Raw genomic sequence first — 19,835 nt, 5'->3', positions numbered from 1 at the left:
GAGTTAGCCTGCATCCCTTGTCCAATAGGTTAGTATTTATGACCACTAGATAAGTCATTTCACTTGGAAGAAGCTAAATATGTTACATGTGTTTTACTTTCCCCAAGGTCATTACTGTGTGGCAGGTGTATCTCTACCTTGTCCTGCAGGGACTTATGGTTCTAAAGAAGGCCTGCAGAGACTGAGAGACTGCACCATTTGCCCTGCAGGTACAGTCTTAATGGCAACAAATCTATATAGCCCAAAGACTATATTAAATGCAGAAAACCATACCACTGTTCCCTTAACATTATCCATCCACAGCAATAGTTTCACAAACCTAATAAACCAGTTGTGTTTAACTAATCGTTCTGCACGTCTTGATCATATTTTCTAACCAATGCTCTTCTTGTCTATAAATACTTTCCTCTAGGGTTTTACTGTCTGGAAGGTAGTCCTCAGCGGCCCACCTCCCAGTTCCTCTGCCCACAGGGCTATTACTGTGAGGAGGGTACCGCCACCCCTAATGGGTCACCTTGCCCTGCTGGTACAGCGGGGGAACAACTGGGTCAGACAAGTAGGGCAGCCTGCAAGAGATGCAGAGAAGGGCGCTACTGTCCTGCAGGTAACTCTTAGCAGCAATACCCCGTCTTCAGTGGAGCAGCAAATTCTAAAATACGGGAAGTGACTACATCTAAAAAAAGAACATGAAATAAAGCTGGATTTTAGGAGGTTAATGTTGCTGCATGGCGCACCAAGCCCACTGTGCCCTGCATATGTGTGTATGACAGGCTCATCGGGTCCTGGCTTGCCGTGCGCTCGGGGTAGATACTGTCCTGCTGGCACCTTGGAAGAGGTGATATGTCCTCCAGGGACCTTCACCCCTCATCAGGGGGGAATAAGTGAGTTTATATACTGTGCCACTGTTGTTTTGCACCAAGCTTCCACCGGTTTTCCTTGTTGCCTTTTTAAATTTATGGGAGCAATTTACAGAGACAAGACCTCAGAAAAATAAAAATAAGCGTTATTTCGGTACCACAATAACCTGCAATATAAGGATGAAACATAGCAGCAGATGGATGCCAAGAGGCCAAACAGAAAGCATCCAATTTAGCAACAAAACAACAAGCGTGGATGGCAAGCTGGAACAGTCCACTATAGGAAAAATAATGGATGGCTGTGAACGGAAACTTACACAGGCAGAGGAGAGAGAACAGGAGTAAAACATCAACTGATACCTCTAAAAGAATCTAACATACACGTTTAAGGAGTAGATTGACTGTGTGCTCCACCATGTCCGCTACGTTTCCCTCCAGGTGTTAAGGATTGTCTGAAATGCCTGGCTGGTTTCTACTGTCCTGAGGGGATAAGTGATCCAGTGCCTTGTCCGCCAGGCTCCTTTAACCCCTTAGAGGGTCAGGATGAGTTGGCTGATTGCAGAGAGTGCTATGCAGGAAAGGCCTGTACACAGGTAGCCCTGAGAGCCCCAGATGTGGACTGCATGCAGGGGTAAGTAATGTTTCACGATACTGTAAACTTGTGCTGTCAGTGCTGTACATGTGATATGATTAAGCACTGAATCTTTTGTGTAATGTCACAAAGAGATGTTTTATGACCCTTTATTAATTCTCTTCCCTCTTAATAGGTATGTGTGTCCACCTGGTTCGTCGAAACCCAATGGCCCAGCCAATGCTTGCCCACCAGGTACTATGAGCAATCGCAGTGACCTCACTGACCGCTCCCATTGTCAGCGGTGTCCGGCACGATATGCTTGTCTTCGGGGTGAGATTTCATATACTTGATCAGTTTACCTCTGACGGCACTGTTTAATATTTCTCATAATAATCAGAAATACATCTAAATGCTTATACCCTGTAACTCTGTATGATTTATCATTGTCATATATAGTCTATTAAGTGATGTGAATCACCGTATTGATTTTTACTGGGCCTCAAGGGTGCATAATTATGTTATACGAATATCTTCACATCAGACTTAACAATGAATACCTCTACCAAAGAGAGCCATATATCCATATTTATTTATTCTCTTGTGCATATTCTTAAAGCTGTAACAGTGTAAAGGCACATTATATCACAAATGAGATATTTGATAAAAGTTATGATAACTTCCTCAGGATCACTTTAAAACAATAAAACATGTATCTTATATATGTGTCTTCATATTCCGGTGACTTTATTGTGTATGTGTTATTAGGTACTGGTGGTGTCCAGAGACCACCACTCTCCTGCTTTGCAGGACATTATTGTCCACCTGGAACCATGTTCCCAACCCAGTACAAGTGTCCTGTGGGGACATGGAGTGGTCAGAGTGGACTGGAGGCTGAAAGTGAATGCCAGCCCTGTCCACACGGCTGGTACTGTTTGGCCGGATCTGGAGCTCCGTCAGGCCGCTGCAGCTCTGGACATTACTGTCCTGAAGGTGAACACAAGTGTAACTTAAGAGACAAAATAGGTAGCATGTAAAAATACTCTCAAACATATAGTTGAAATATACAACAGTATTTTTAGATTCAGTGTGCTTTACAAACCGCAGCTTTCCATGAAAAAGTAATTTCACAAAGTTTGTCTTTCTCTTCTAAAAATAATGAGTCACTGGTGTCGACATAACAATGTCATTGTTGCATCACCAGGGACTGCGTATGGCACCCAGTTTCCTTGCCCTGCAGGCACCTTCAGCATCCAAATGGGCAACAGGCACAGAGAAGACTGCCTGAATTGCCCTGAAGGCTCATTCTGTCAACAGGGCACCTCCAAACCTGCACCTTGCCCACCGTAAGTGGTAATTGTGTGAAGGAAGATGTGAGAAGGACGATAAGGAAGGGCATTTGCTATGTGGGGTAGATCGAAGGTTCAAGCTGGTGTTATAAGTGAGATTTAGTATATCCCCTACCTCCTGACTTTCTCCAGCTCCACATTTCGCCGCTCGAAAGGAGGTCGGAGGCTGGAGGACTGCTCTCCTTGCCCTGCTGGCTATTTTTGTCCCCTCTCAGCTACTGTCACCCCCAGAGTGTGTGGAGCTGGCAGCTACTCTGTAAGGACCCATCTATAGCACAGTCCAATGTGACTGGATAACTGACACAACCAAGCTATAAGCCATTCTGTTTGTCCTATTTTTAGGTTAACATTTTCCACCCACATGATTTTGCTTTATATTACTCATCAAGTATATTTATCTTTATATAAGCAAGCGTAGTTTAAGTCATATATATATATTTTTTTTTATTAAAGTTCATATTTTGTGCTTGCTGCTAAAGCAGCTTTCGCAGAATTTCAGAAGTTAGATCCTCAACTCCTTTGCAGTTTCAGTCTCGATTTTGCCATCCCTCCCCCATACTGCTTGATATCTTTAACTTCAGCTCCAGGAATGTTTCCTCACGTTCACTCGTGTGTAGGACGAGGGATCTGCGGAGTGTTCTCCATGCCTGCAGGGCCACTACTGCAGTAATGAGACCACTAGCGAGGAAGCCATGTTGAGCGTCATGGTGTGCCCCCCAGGTTTTCTCTGCTCTCAGGGTTTGGCCCGAGACCCCCAACGCTCGGCCACCCTCTGTCCTCGTGGTTTCTACTGTCCTGGAGGAGGCATCGTGAGTCAGGACAAGAAAACCTTTTTTTTTTTCAAATGTGTTATGCTGTTCAGGTCTATTAAGGGACATTAAAATGTGATGTCGTTCACAGGAACCTAACCCAGTTCCTTGCCCCAATGGCACCTACAGCGAATTTCCCGGTCTGCGTGATGCTAAAGAGTGTGTCCAGTGTCCTGAGGGGAAGTACTGCTACTCCCAGCAGCCTCAGGAGCAGCCTATTACCAGTCCTGTAAGACCTGAATTGAATATGAAAAAATACATTTAATATAATATGTCAAATGTAGTTTACCTAACCTTGATCATACAAATATAATACTTTATTTTAAGGATATATTGTTACATGCACAGAAGTGTGATTGTGGTCATTTTTAATTATAGATAATAATGTCAATAATATATATATATTTTTTTTATGTTGTGATACTTCAGACAGGGGTGTGTCCTGATGGGCACTATTGCCCCTTAGGCACCGGCTACCCGTACACCTACCCATGTCTGGCCGGCAGATACAGAAACAACACACTTGGTCACGGTGGTGAGGCGTGCATGTTATGCCCATCTAGATATTACTGCAACAGACCAGGAAGTCACATGCCCTTAGTCTGCCCTCAGGTAGGCACATCTGGCATTTTGAAAAACAATCTTTCTGCATGAACGAGGCCGTGTCTTTTAGTGTCCTTTCGTCTGCGTATGTGAAGTAAGTATCTGTAAATATCAGACTGTCCCTTTCTCTCTGTCTGTCACTGTTCAGGGGTTTTACTGCCCAGACGGCACTTCTACTCCCAAACCGTGCCCCGAAGGAAGCTTCAGCTCACGCTCTGCTCTCAACGATGGGTCTGAGTGCACCCCTTGTGGTGGGGGGCAATACTGCAGCGGTGTAGGGCTGTCGGAGCCCTCTGGAAGCTGCAAAGAGCGTTTCTACTGTAGGGAGGGAGCCAAGTCTGCAGTACGAATTATGAATGATCATTATTATTATTGTGAGAACCTATGTTTCAGGAACTGAATTCCCTATATTGCAATTTTCCTCTTTGTTATTGTCTCCAGACTCCAGCTGATGGACCAACTGGAGGTTTGTGTCCAGCAGGAAGTTACTGCCCTCCAGCTTCATCCTCTCCCCTCCCCTGTCCCTCCAGCACCTTTAGCAACAGCACTGGCCTCAGCAGATCCGAGGAGTGTGTCAGCTGTCCACCGGGGTAAAGTCACTCATGCTCATTCCCCGTTCTTCCTTGCTCTATGTTTATTCATCATCATCAGCTGATTTGTATAAGAGGACTGTGTGAAACTGAAGTCTGGACTTGCGCACACAACTGACGCGTTTCTTTCCCTGTCAGTTTTTATTGTTCAGGCTCCAACAACACTTCGCCTTCGGGTCCTTGTTTCCCCGGATTCTACTGTACTGGTGGCTCAGCTTCACCTGTTCAGAAAGAAGCAGAGGAAGGTCATTATACCTCGGAGGGAGCAGCCAGGGCAGAACCATGTCCTCTTGGTACTTTTCAGCCGGTAGGAAATGATACAGACAGAATACCAAGTGCTGCTACACTGAAAGTGTATTGTTAAAATTAGATAAGGGATGATGATGTCATAGTCAAGGTTACTCCTTTGTCTGTAAATCCTTCACAGCGTCGAGGGGCACGGTCATGTATGGAATGTCAGGGAAGCAGACTGTGCAACCAGACAGGCTTGTCCCAACCTTCCCTGTGTCCCACAGGACACTACTGTCCTCCAGGGTCTAGTACTGCTCAGCCCTGTCCTCCAGTTCGTATCTATGCATTAGTGTGTGTGTGTGTGAACGTGTGGTTGTATCCTTTCAACTGGATTCAGATCTCAAATTGTGTGTCTTCTTTACTGTAGGTGGTGTTCTTCCTCTCTAGCTACATGAATTTACCTTCAAATGCACAGAACTGATATTAAAAAAATTGTATCTGGTTCTTCAGGGCTCTTACTCTGACCAGCCCGGTGCCAAAGCTGCACAACAGTGTCGTCCATGTGAGGCAGGTTCTTTCTGTAGCAGAAGTGGCCTCTCTAAACCTCAGGGCCCCTGTGACCCAGGACACTACTGCACCTCCGGAGCCTCCACTGCCTCTCCAGTAAGATAAAGAGTGACCACTTTGATAGCTCAGCCTCCAGCAGCGTCTCCATTAAAGAGTTTGTCTTTTATAAAAAGTGCATAATGAAAAGAAAACAATGTATTAATAAAAAAACTGCTTTCAAAACTACTTCTTTTGGGGACATTATTAAGGGCTGTAATTGACTGATGTCATATTAACACATGTATCCTTTGTTTACTGTGTCAAAAGCTTTTATGTAGAAAGAAACATGTTCACATCTGATATACAAGACATTGTGTCTGGTGTGTGCACTTTAATGATGTAAACTAAGAACTTGGTTCTGTTCAAGTGACGTAGTTTGTCGGCTTGGCGCAGTATATGAGCGGGGGAAGGAGCACAGACAAGGAAAAATACAGGGCAATTAAAGAGGTGGAAATATACCAGTTTTTAACTTGCCTCTTTTGAAGCTGTGTAGTTGATTCGGTGGCAGCTACTTGTTTTCCACACACTGACTGCTCAAGTATTTTTATTTGGTATGAATTAGTGAAGGCATGTTTAGCTCAAGTTTGCATTAGTTAAATTAATAAGTGAAGTGCTATTCGGACGAGCTGCGTAGGACATGAATGACAGCTGCCATCTGAAACTGCCCACAGCAGCCAAAAAACGATTTCTGCAAATTGCTTGTTTGGTCCAGTTCTTGGCATCTTTACTTGACAAATGAGATTAATGATTAACTATATCTAAAAATAAAGAATTCTAATTAAATTTCTGCTACGCTATCATCCCCGCAGGTGGCAGTGGCTTCGGGCGGCGTTTGTCCTGTAGGTTACATCTGTCCACAAGGGACCAAGTACCCCCAGCAGCACCCCTGTCCTGTAGGAACCTGGAGCAGCACTGTGGGAGCCCAGAATCTGTCCTCCTGTCGGCCTTGTCCCCCTGGATTCTACTGCAACAGCACTGGGCTCAGTCAGCCTTCAGGGACTTGCGATCCAGGTATTGGAAATTATCTTGTTAAATGTCAAACTGTTATCCAACAGTGTAGAGCCGCACTTGTATTTATATACTTCACAGGTGGGTAGAAGTGTCTGTCTTTGCCTACTTATATATCAATAAATAATTATGTAATTCTTTTTTTTTTTTTTCACCTAAAAGAAATGTTAAGAAAGTAGGCACTTTCAGAAAATATAAATCATCATTTGTATCCTCTAATTTATAGGGTATTACTGTTCAGGAGGGGCTGCACTGTCAAGGCCATCAGATGGTGTGACAGGGGACATTTGTCCAGTTGGACACTATTGTCCCACGGGCTCAGCTTCACCTGAACTCTGCCCTGATGGGACGCACTCAAAAGCTACAGGTACACAAAATTCTGGTGAAGAAACTGAACAACACATCAGTAATTTAAGATACAAATCCAGCCATTACCACATTTTTTCTTTTTTTTGGATAAAGGGGCAGAAGCCTGTGAGGACTGTCCCTCAGGGACGTACTGTCTGTCTGGAGAGGGGGTTCAGCCCTGTCCAGCGGGACACTACTGTGTCGGTGGTGGTGTTGAGGGCATCCTGCCCTGTCCACCTGGAACATACAATCCTCAGTTTGGCCTCAGTCAAGTGGAGCAGTGCCTCATTTGTCCAGCAGGTGAGGGTATTGTGACATGGTTTTCAGCAGCTCATAGATTTATTATACTTCACTACATACGCTAGGAATCATGTGTAGTGCATTGAGCTCATTCTTTAAACTTAAATTTATTTAGTGTTCAAACTAAATATTAATTTTAGTAAAAACACTGATAGAATATCTCACCACATTTAATTAGCATAATTAGAGGTTATGTTTCCAAAGCTTATTGTTTCCGTTATGATCTTATTTTCGTGCTTTCATCACAGGGTTCTACTGTGAGGACTGGGGTTTGTTTGAGCCTGCTGGGCCCTGTCAAGCTGGCTACTACTGCATGGCAGGTACACTGCATGTATGATGTCAGCACAGTTGGTACCACAGTCAATCAATATTACATGTAAATTAACTAAACTGGACTGGACACCTGACAAAGACGTGCAATTTCTCAAGGTGTAAACTTTCAAAACCCTGACGGCAACTTCAGTACAGGATTAGGTGGAGCTTGCCCAAAGGGGAATTACTGTCCTGAGGGGTCCAGCCTTCCTCTGCCGTGTGCACCAGGGACCTACTCTGACAGGCTGGTGTTGCAGAAGTGTTACGATCATTATTACATCACATACCTTTAAATGATATTGTGTGTGTTGACATTTACTGTGTGTGGTTGCAGCCTTCACCTGACAGACGCCTCTGGCTGCAGCCTGTGTCCTGCGGGTCGGTTCTGTGGCACTGCAGGTCTTACTCACCCATCTGGCCTGTGTCGGGCGGGTTTCTACTGTCCAGGTGGAGACACAACAGCCACAGGTAAAGGCTGCTAATTGTTAACTTTTTACTTCTTTTTAAAGGGAACTTAGTTTCTCTCAGTTCCTCCATTAATCATTTCTGTGGGGTTCCATGTATCAGCAGTTATTGTTCATTAAAGTAATTTCTTTCATGAAACGTAACAGGGGAATGTGCAATTAATGTATAATGTGTGAATAAAAATCTTATGAATAACCATCATAAAGCGGAGCAAATGCAAATAAATGCAGGAAACCCGCTTGTGTGAGGTGTTGAATGAATGATTACAGAATTAATCGGGAGTTATCACGGTATTCAGCACATTAAGTACTTATCAATCATAATTTCAGTAATTTTCCACGTCTAATTATTTTTTCTCTCTTTTCCAGGCTCAGAAGGAGGGCTTTGCCCACCAGCTCATTACTGCCTTGAGGGTACTGCTAGCCCGGTGCCCTGCCCAGCTGGAACCTACACCAACCTCACAGGCCAGTCAGCGTGTTCCCGCTGCCCTGCTGGATACTATTGCCCAGAAAAGACTGGCGATTTCAGCAAGTTTCCCTGTCCACCTGGATTTTATTGCCCTGATGGTATGCTTATGCAAAACTCTATCAGTCATGAATGTGTGTCTTCATATTGCTACATTATATTGCAAATACCAGCACTGAATTTTAATTGTATTACATGAACAGGAACAAGGCATGCCACCCAGTTTCCCTGTCCTCGTGGCTACTACAACCCAGAGCCCATGACTCAAAGTCTGGACAGCTGCCTGCCTTGTCCTCCAGGACACTACTGTGAAAAGGAAAGGCTGACCAAAGTGTCTGGAAAATGCAAGGCTGGTAAGTAATAGAGTCTTTGCTGATTTATTCCAAAGATACAATCGCAGTCAGGCTGCCGAGTTTTAGCGTCTAGTTCGTCCTCTGTGGCAACCCCTTTGTCTCCAGGGACTGGCAAGTCACGCCAAAGCAGCCTGAAAGACTTTGAGGTGGAGTACAAAGAGTGCACATTAAGCACGAAACATCACAACTCGACGCCAGCCGCATTTCAGCAACAACAACAGCTTCTAAATAATTCTGTGTATTTAATATACGTACAAAAATGTAAAAACAGCCCGTCTCCACGTGCGAACCACAAAATGCTCACACGTCTCTGGCTGATAAAGGCGTAGCTGTCTGGTACATTGAGCTGTTTATGTTTGTCTCATTGATGACTCATTGCTTTCACCTTGCTCCGTGTTGCTCTCGTCCTGCTCTGTTGTGCATCATGTTTTATTCTGTGCTCAGAAACTTATCATGTGATACCGGCGGTCATGCTCAAGAATATGCTGCATGGATGTACGTTTGTCACAGAGATACGTGTAGACAGAACTGGAAACATCCATTTATCAACATCATCTTCTCACGCTTTGTATTTTTCTGCATTTGTTCCTCCCCAGGTTGGTTCTGTGTGTCAGCGGCTTGGAACTCCCAGCCCTTTGACCTAGACAATTACACAAATGCCAACTGTCTCTGCCCAGCTACCTCCACAGGGGGGCGCTGCCAAGTGGGATTTTACTGCCCCTTGGGCAGCTCAGAGCCCATTCCTTGTCCACCTGGAACCTTCTGTAACATCTCAGGTATTTGGATATTGATTATAGTATCCCTAGTCACGCACAACGCTTATTAATCCACACTGAGAATAACAGCACAGGTAGGTGTTCAGTTCAAACTACATGATATTTGACAACCAGTGATATTAGTGTTTGTGATCAGTGCCTCAACCACACGGTCACCAGGAAACTGGAGAAAGATGTATTTGACAGGGTTTGACATTTACCATAAATATAGGCTTATATTAAAATATTATTTATGATTTATACCTTACATTTTATGTCTTTATACAATGATCAGGCATAACATTATGACCACCTCATGACCAGAACAGTTATGAAGACAGGGGCTTCTGTGGATCAGGCTTGTTCCAGTGCAGTTCGAGATCTAGAGAATTTAGAGGCCAGGTCAGCACCATCAAGGACTGTCAGTGCTTTGAGATAGGGGTGGCTGGTCTGGTCTAGGTGGGTGCTACATGTCTCAGTAACATCTGCTTGAATGCCAGGTCCAAAAGTTTCCCAGCAGGAGACTGAATTGCTGTAAACATGGCATTACATTAAAAAACCAACAGAACTTACAGTAACAGCACGTATTGCCGTTGTGTTATTCTGAGGCTGATATATGGGTTTGCATTTCTTCTTTGACAGTGCAGCTGTTGTTCATTTGTTCTGGCCACTATGTATGCTAAGGCGATGGCAACACTGTTCCATGTAATCTGTTTTTCTATTGAGAGCATGGTCCGCAATGCATAAAGAGTAAAAGACCAGATAAGACAATTCAATTCCAGCTCTTTTGACTGTATACTCTTTATTCTGCTGGGTCAGATGGGAATCTCTTGGCAACTTATACGTATTATTTTGCGGTACATAAAAGGCAAATCTAAATTTTCAAAATCACTTTTGCTGCTCTGAAGGTCTGGCTCTGCCGATGGGTCCATGCTCCCCAGGGTATTACTGTGTAGGAGGAGCCACTGAGGCCAGACCAACAGATGGAGAAACAGGCAGCATCTGTCCACCTGGGACATACTGTGGTAAGCCCGTGTCTACTGCCTTGGAACACTTGTATCACTAACTTGACAACAAGGTTTTTATTAATAGCCATACGGTCGTGCATTGGGTCGACATATGCTTGGCATATTGAGATATTTATGACTTGAATTGATGAGTTACAAAGGAAAATATATCTCTTATTATCACTACCACACATTTACAGTATGTCAGGATAAAGAGCAAGCTGATAATCTGTGTTTAATTTCCATAGAGTAACTACATAGTGTGACCTTTTGCAAAAGTAGACAGGAAACAGAGGCCACGATCTAAGTAATTAGAATAGCTCTAATTTGTAAAGGTTGTTCATCACAGAGCGGAGTACAGGAGTTTGCAAAGTTTTCTCATAACCTAATATTTTCATAGAGAAACTTTGGAATTGATTGGAATTGTTTTTATAGAAAAGGTCTGCAGTTTATTTTCACAGCCGCAGAGATATGCAAATTATATGAACTGGAGACTCCAAATAGCTAGAAATTATGACTCAGGTGGATTGGACTAAATTACCTGTTGGTGAAAGTGTGAGTCAGCTTGTTTCTATTTGTGTTGGCCCGCTGATAAACTCCTGACATGTGTGGGCTGCTCTCCATACTGTCTAACCCATATATCTTAGAATAAACTCTATTGCCCTATAAGTTTGCATACACATTAATATAAAAAAAGATGAACAGATGAATGAATGATAAGATTATCTGTCTATTTCACTCCTCAGTTGAGGGCTCAGAGCAGCCAGAGCTGTGTCCGGCTGGTACTTTCTCCCCAGTGTCAGGTCTGACCAGCGAGGCTGGTTGTCAGCCTTGCACCGCTGGTTACTACTGCAAAAAAGCAGGCCTCAAGGCTCCGTCTGGACCCTGCAGCCAAGGTCAGTCGAAACATCCGCATGACACATCATGTAAAACACAGAAGGTGTGTTCGATAAAGTCTCTGCGAAAGCCCCAAACTACTTCTATCCTTGTACATTGTGTAACACCTTCTCAGGCTACTGGTGTCCTCCTGGTCAGACTGTGGCTACAGCTCTGGCATGTCCTCCTGGTCACTTCTGCTCTGATGGTAGTTCAGCTCCAGAGCCCTGCCCATCAGGGTCATACCAAGACAGAGGCAAACAGTCGTCATGCATTATCTGTAAAGCAGGTAGGATCACTTATAACTGTTTCTTTTTTTTTAATTCCCAACAGAAGATGATTGCGCTATATAAAACAAATACATTGTTATTATTATTTTGTCTAAAACAACAAGTTTTTAGCCTTTACATACCTCAAAACAGTACATGCAAAAGTGTTTCATTTTCTATCCATGTCTGAAAATAAGTATTTCTCCTCGTTCAAGGGTACTACTGTGATTTGAGACTGGGTCAGGCCAATGCCTCCTCGTTGAGGCCATGCCCTAAAGGACATTACTGTCCTGTAGGTGCAGCCCTTCCAAACAAACACCCCTGTCCCATCGGCTCCTTCAACCCAAGAGAGCGCGTAGAAAGCCCAGCAGGCTGCATGCCCTGTGCTGTTGGACGCTACTGTCCGTCTGTTGGACTGTCAGAGCCGGCAGGTTAGAGATCTCATCTCATGATGACACGACACAGCATTTCATTTCATTTCATCTTATCGCAACAGTCAGCCTTCACAGTCTCCTCAATATTCATCATGTGTGGTTTGGGAAGCTAATATGTTGATATTAAATTCAAAAGTAGACTATTTAGAGTTTTAAATATTTGCATAGGCAGTTCACTCAATTGCAAATACGCTTTTTCCAGGTAAGTATTGATTTGCTGTGTTTGCCTAGATTTTGTAATATCTGCGTCAGAAACTTGTATCTCAAAAGCTAATTGAGGAGATTCAGGTGGATGATGCATTAGTTAAACCTGGATCTTGAAGACTCTAGCACAGGAGCGTCAAACATAAGGCCTGCGAACCAAAACTGAACCAAAACCCCCCAGAGCGTCCAATCTGGCCCGCAGGATCAATTTGCGAAAGTGGGAAAATGACAGAAGACATTTAGTGGAATTTTTCAATGTAAGTATTGCTATTCCTAATTTGGCCTCTAGGGGTCGCAGTGTTTTAGTAAGATTTTCACAACACTGAGAGCCAGATCTAAATGGAAATTGCACTTATTTGTCTTAAAACATGTAAAAATTATGGTTCATTAAATGTAAACGTGTTCTTAATACACCTCTTCTTCTTTGCACTTAAACAAAGGGAAAAGTCGCTAGATTATCATGGTATTATGTTACTGGTCCGGCCGCCTTGAGATCAGAGATATTAACAAACGTGTGTTGTAATACTCTTCCACCCACAGGACCATGCCACGCTGGGTATTGGTGTAGAGAAGGTGCGTCCTCTCCTACCCCAGTGGATGGACTCTCAGGTTCCCTGTGTCCACCTGGTCACTTCTGCCCCTCAGGTAACTGGCCTGTCCTCTCTTGTCCTGAATCTTTCTCCAGCCAGTCAAACCAGGTTTAGAGTGTGTGAGGCTTTTATCCTATGATAGCCCATGGCTGCAATGTTTTATTCATGCCAGTTACCATTTTAAACCATTTTATCTGTGACTCAGTTTTCTTCAAATTATTTGTGCACTTGTATTTTTCTAAGTTCGCTGTGCCCATCTATGCCTTATAAAATGTTGATGTAGGGTAAACTCTTGCCATGAGTTGCTCGGTGATGCACCCAGCAATGGGTGCTTAAGTGTGACGCTCATTCAATTCCACTTAAATTCTGATTATATTATGTAAAGCCACCCTTTATCTATAATCTCTTTTCATGTCGAGAATCGCAGGGGGCTGGAGCTTATCTCAGCTTTGGGTGAAAGGTGGGGTGTGCCTTTACAGGTTGCCAAATAGGCTGAACACGGAGAGACGAACAGCCAAGCACACTCATTTACGTATCACCATCTAACATTACATGTATGTGTATGGAGTGACGCACCCAGAGAAGGTAAACAAGTGTGAAAATGAAATGGTTAGATTCTGGGATTCTCCTGTATATTACACAGGTGCTTTAACCAATTAAGCCACAGCGCCTCTCATGCAGTGCCGTTGTTACCATTTCTGAATAGTCTGTGCATGTTTGTAAGATTTGTATAATTTTGTGTTTTCTGGACAGGGACCACTGCTCCTGAGGTCTGCCCTGAAGGGAGCTGGTCGAACAGCTCAGGCCTGCATAGTCATGAAGACTGTAAGCCTTGTCTGGGTGGTTTTTACTGCGACTCTGCTGGCCTCATTAAACCCAGCGGGCCCTGTAGTGAGGGGTACGCAAGACACTGATGAATTTCAGAAATAAATATCACTTGTGTCCTTGTTATTATTTAAAACCCACCGGTGAAGAAGTTCTTCAAAGCCAGCGAATCATCAGAGGGTCGCAAACTAGCACATGGTAACAGGTGCTGTTGTGTTCCTTATGCAGATATTTCTGCTTAGAGGGAGCCGTCACATCTACTCCTACTGACGGAATCACAGGGGGGCCATGTCCTGAGGGTCACTACTGCCCAGAGGGATCTGTTCAACCTGTGCCCTGTGATCCAGGGACATATGTGGCTGTTTCACACGCTACTCAGTGTGAGCTCTGTGTGCCAGGCTGGTACTGTGTGTCCGGCTCTCTGTACCTGTGTCCTGCAGGTTTGTGTGTGTTGTTTTGCGCGCCCTCCAAATCACTTTAAAAATGCAGTGTGACCTTTCTGTAAGTTTGATGAAGCAAAATTCTTTCTTAAAAGAAAAAGCAACCACAAACCATTAGAACAAAAGCTGATCCTATTATCTGTGACTTTAAAATTTTTTTTTCATCTCTGCGCATTTATGCATTTCCTTGTGTTTGTTTTGTGGCCCGCAGGCTTTTACTGTCCTGAGGGAACTGGATTTGACTTGAGAAGCTGTCCAGAGGGAACTTACGGCCCTGACCCGGGCTATTGGTCTGTCTCTCAGTGCAGGCAGTGTGACGGCGGCCATTACTGCTCTTCTAGAAATGGCACAGCTGTCACTGGACCATGTCAGAAAGGATATTACTGTTCACATGGAAACATCTCTCCACAGCCTCTTGCGCAGGCTGCAGGTAAACAAATGTCTCTACAAGACACACATTCCAAATTCACATATTTAGAAAGCGGATCAAAGTGTACTCTGGTAATACTGCACTTTTCTCGCGAAGAAATAGTAATTCTCCGGATGTGGATGACGCATTTGTTGCACAGCGTTTTGTCCAGCAGTTTGTTTTCAGAGGGTTGATAAATAGTAGCAATAACCTCTGTGTCTCTCACCAGGAGAAGGAGGGCCATGTCCTACTGGTCATTACTGCCCCCAGGCCACCGTCCATCCTCTGCCCTGTCCACGAGGAACGTTCTCTGACCTCAGCAAATTAGTCTCAAAGGTCACTTTTACTCAATATTGCACTCACATGTCTTCATGACAGTGATTGAGAGAAGTCTTCACAATTGAAATAACACCAGCATGCATTTGAAAATGTTTAAATTTTTTGTACTATTGGTGTGAAATGATCATAGCAAAACTGACTTCAATGGGGAAAAGGGACATGTCATGATCACTAAATTATTATATTTCTCATTCATATTAATTGCATTATGCACTGCAGTATTATTGTACTGTATCCTATGTAAAGTATATGATAATGTATAGTGTTTTCGTTGCCACTGCTAATCAGTATGTACTTCCAATCAAAGCTTTTTATTTCTTTTTCTCATGGCCTCCGTTTCTCTCCCTCTCACTTCCCGTCCCTCTCATTTCCCCTCTCAGGAGGATTGCCAGCCGTGTCTCCCAGGTTACTATTGCAGTGCTGCAGGACTCTCAGCACCATCAGGAAAGTGCTGGAAAGGCTTCTTCTGTTCGGGTGGTGCGGATCGCCCTGACCCTCCTTTGAGAGACGGCCGTGGAGCACCCTGCCCGAAAGGTTGTGAGGTCTCCTTAGAATTTCAGACATCTGCATCTCATTTGTAAAAAAAAAAAAAAAGAAATAGAAAATTGACCTAGCAAGTAATCAGAAAAACTGGGATAATTCAATCAGGTAGCAGGAAACTGCTATGTAAGGCTACACTTTACATAGCATTGTTGGAAACACAATTGAAATGGGAATTTTCGGTGCACATAATTAAGTTTCAAATTTACATAAGCTCAGAGTGAGCTTAGCGAACAGGTAAACAAAACACTCTTTCAAGTTAATAGGGCTGAACATAAGCAGCTGCTCTGTTGACACTGGAAATCGAACGCCGTCTCCTGTGTATTGTGCGCGTCTTTGTGTGTGCGCCCGAGTGTGCATCTCTTTCATGGCTCTTGTCTTCGCACAACCAGGTTATTACTGTTCTGAGGGCTCCGTGGCTCCTCGACAGTGCCCCTTGGGAACCATCAGCACAGAAGACGGCCGAGCCAGCTGCAGTGCCTGTCCCGAGGGGTAAACTCGCTTATCAGCCACACACAGTCACACAGAACCATAAACAGATACACATTTTCACATACATACAAACATGATGCATTATTCAACAACTGTAACCGCGCACAGAGTACATGTTTTGGATGTTAACACGCATAAAGGAGTTTTCCTCATGCTTTGCATGCGAGCATAAATCCACAAATATCGTCGCAAACACCAACAAACAAGTTGTAATATATTCGTTTTCTTTTCTACTTTTCTGCCTTTGTTAGTTTTTACTGTCTCGTAAGGGGTAACGGGTCTCTGTCCGAGAGCTACGAGTGTCCAGCGGGTCATTACTGCCCACCTGGGACGTGGTCCAGACACCAGTTCCCGTGTCCGGCTGGATTCATCAATCCCCACACTCGGATGGCAAAACCCCAAGACTGCTTGCCCTGCCCTCCAGGTCACGCATCACTTAGTGCTAATGATTATGAGAGCTCTTAAGGTTAAGTAACTGACCCCCGGTGCATGTTAATGAGAAAATGAAATTCTCTCTCTTAAAGTTAATAATTGAGCACCACAAGAAGCAGATGTTATTATGAAAATGTCAACAAAAGCAGAAAAAAAACCCACTGCATCTCAGCTTGGGTTCGTACAGTATGCAGAGCTCATTCTCAGGTCTCTGCTGTGCAGGCTAATTTAAAGTAATCTTCCATTTCATCCAATTTCACCCCTCTTTTTCTGTTGATCCAGGCTTTTTCTGTGATTCTCCTGGGAAGGCTGTTGCATCGGGGAAATGCGGCGCAGGGTACTTCTGCCGCTCTGGGGCCTGGTCACCCACGCCAGATGATGGAGGGGCGACAGGTGACAGATGTCCTAAAGGTCATTACTGTTCCCAGGGGTCTTCAGCGCCACTGCCCTGCCCCATAGGCAGCTACAGCAACAAAACCGGAAACGCTCATCTCGCCGACTGCCTGCCTTGTCCTCCAGGTTAAAACTAATTCAGCATATTCTGCACACATTATAGATAAAGTGTATATGTTGTCTGTCAGAAGATCAGGCTTTCATTACATAACTTGAATTGTTTTTGCTATAGTCCCTTCAGGAATTGTCTCTGAGAGTGCTCAACAGCCTTTGCTCTTTTGTAGGTTTCCTGTGTGTCACCAGAGGGCTCTCTTTCCCTTCTCATATCTGCCCATCTGGCTCTTATTGTCCAGGCAGAGAAAACAGCAGCCAGCAGGACTCGGTAGCTTGCTCACCTGGAAACAGGTGCCCACCTGGATCTGATAGAGAGGTACCCTGCTTGCCAGGGACCTATCAGAATTTACCTGGACAGGTAAGAAAGATGAGAATGAGTAGCTGCTTACATGCTGCCCCAGAGACGAGGAACATCGACTATAATTCAGTTAAAATAACCTTCACTGACTGACAGTACAGAATGTGACATAACAGCCTGAAGTATATGTTCTACTTAAAACTACATCTGAAATGTGGCTATTGCTGAACTTCATATGACTTATAAAAATGTGTTTTCATTGTGTTGCAAGGTTGCGTGATTTGAACATTTCAGAGGAAATGATTGCTCTCCGGAATTCAAAGAGATAATGCTCTAACAGCTTAGCTCTCAAACATACACATTTAGTTTTAATGTCCGTGGGTTTTAGTGAACATCTGCAGTCATCAGTTCGAATTTGTACTGTGTAGAGAAATTGATGTGCATAATTTACTCATCCACAGGCAGAGTGTGTTAAATGCCCAGCAGGATTTTACTGTGCCGGCTTTGTGGATGCTGACACAGGGCATGTGTCTGGGACTCACATTCCCATGCTGTGTCCAAAAGGACATTATTGCCCACCAGGTAGGAAAGGGGAAATGCAGCTATTATGTTATTATGTTATCATGTCATGTTTGCACATACACGCGAATACACATGTGGCATGAATCATGCTGCAGGGTCAAACTGTTTGATTAGTATTTCAAGTGGCTGAAACAGTAAATGGCTTCCTAACTGTGTAAATAGACATTATGGTGAATAATCAAGATGAGGGTAGTCATCACAGACTGCTCTGAGATGTTTAGTGTTGGACCATCTGCAGCTATTATACACTATTTATCTACAGGGACACAGACAGGGGTAGCATTCCCATGCCCAGCTGGCACCTTCAGCAGGCAGATGGGGTTGTCCAATAAGTCAGGCTGTGAGCTCTGCCCTCCGGGGAGATACTGCAGTTCCTCTGGACTCGCTGCTCCCACTGGGTTCTGTTCTCCTGGGTAAGCACAGACAAACTGAATACGTACTTCATCGTGCTCACAGACAGACTTTGAAACACATCCTGCTTTTGTTTAATTACTGTATGTCTGCCTTGTCTATAATTAAACTTCCCGTATGCTCCGTCTATACCTGCCTGTCCTTTTTACTCATCATCCATCATTTCCTACGTACTCCTCCCATTTATCTCTCCTCATCATCTCTCTGGCCCCAGTTTCCTCTGTATCCATGGTTCTGTTTCCCCCCAACCGGAGGAGGGCCCGACAGGAGGCCGCTGCTCTGCAGGGTCCTACTGCCCACAGGGTACCAGCTACATGGTTCCCTGCCCTGCAGGCACCTTCAGCTCCATAGATGGTGACATAACGTTGAATAATTACACAGATACACTGCTGGTGGCATTTGAACATAATAGACTGGCTTAGCTGAATGTATCGACTGTATTAAACATGTCATAATTTATTCTTTCCCATCAAATATTGAAGTTGTGTTCTTTGGTCTATCAGGAGCAGTTTCTATAGAAATATGTCAGCCCTGTTTGCCTGGTCACTACTGTGCCAAGGCTGGTCTCTCCTCCCCATCTGGGCCCTGCCGCCCTGGCTTCTTCTGCAAAGCGGGATCCATTACGGCCACACCTTTGAGTAATATCACAGGTAACATGCTTTGTCTTCTTCTTCTCGCCCTTTTCCTGTCTCCTGTGGTAAAAAATGCATTGGAATGTGCACAACTGGTTATTTGAAACGTGGTATGTGTGATAAAAAAAAATAAAAAAAGCCAAGGTTATTTGACACATGCTTGAAAAATACTTTTCTGTGCAGAATATTTTTTTCAGTGCACCTCTGCTTTCATTTAACATTTTCGTAGCCTTTGACATAACAGAGCTGAGGAGGTCTTCACAAAACATTTACCAGTCCCCCACTGCTTTCTCTTAGTATTTTTATCCCTGAGATTGCAGAAAATGGCCCTGGCCTTTTAGTTCACTCTCTAACCTAATGAGTAATGACATCCAATAAAGGTCTATTGTCTCAGTTACAGGAGATATTGCATCTCCAGCTCCACTTCCTGGTGATTCAACCCAGGGTCAGCTCCATGGTGATGTGTGTCCTGCAGGCCACTATTGTCCTAAAGGGAGTGCAAAGCCAAGCCCCTGTCGTCCAGGTAGAAAAACCAACACATCCAGACACGGCTCTGAAATAAGAAAAGGAAATGGTTTCTGTTACGATGTATCCAGAGTGTGCTGCTGAACAGAAGTATATAAATCCCCCTTCACTTGCTGGAGAGAACTACTGTATGTGTGCGACCTCTGGCTTTTTATTACACTGGTTTTAAAGGTGGTGCACAGTGTTATAAGGCCCTCAGAGGTACAGTATAATGACATAATGTATCCAGAACTTTAAAGTAGGTTGTAAAACCTAATGGGAGTCCAATAAAACTGCCATAAGAGTCAGCTGGCAACTAAACGAAATGAATTAAAGCAGCCTGCGCAATGGCATGCACATATGACCCATGCTATTTCCTTATCTGTGTGTGTGTGTGTGTGAGAATGGAAAAAAAGAAGAAA

Source organism: Mugil cephalus, chromosome 9 (genome assembly GCF_022458985.1).
Source record: "Mugil cephalus isolate CIBA_MC_2020 chromosome 9, CIBA_Mcephalus_1.1, whole genome shotgun sequence".
NCBI lineage: Eukaryota > Metazoa > Chordata > Actinopteri > Mugiliformes > Mugilidae > Mugil > Mugil cephalus.
This window is presented reverse-complemented; position numbering follows the sequence as displayed.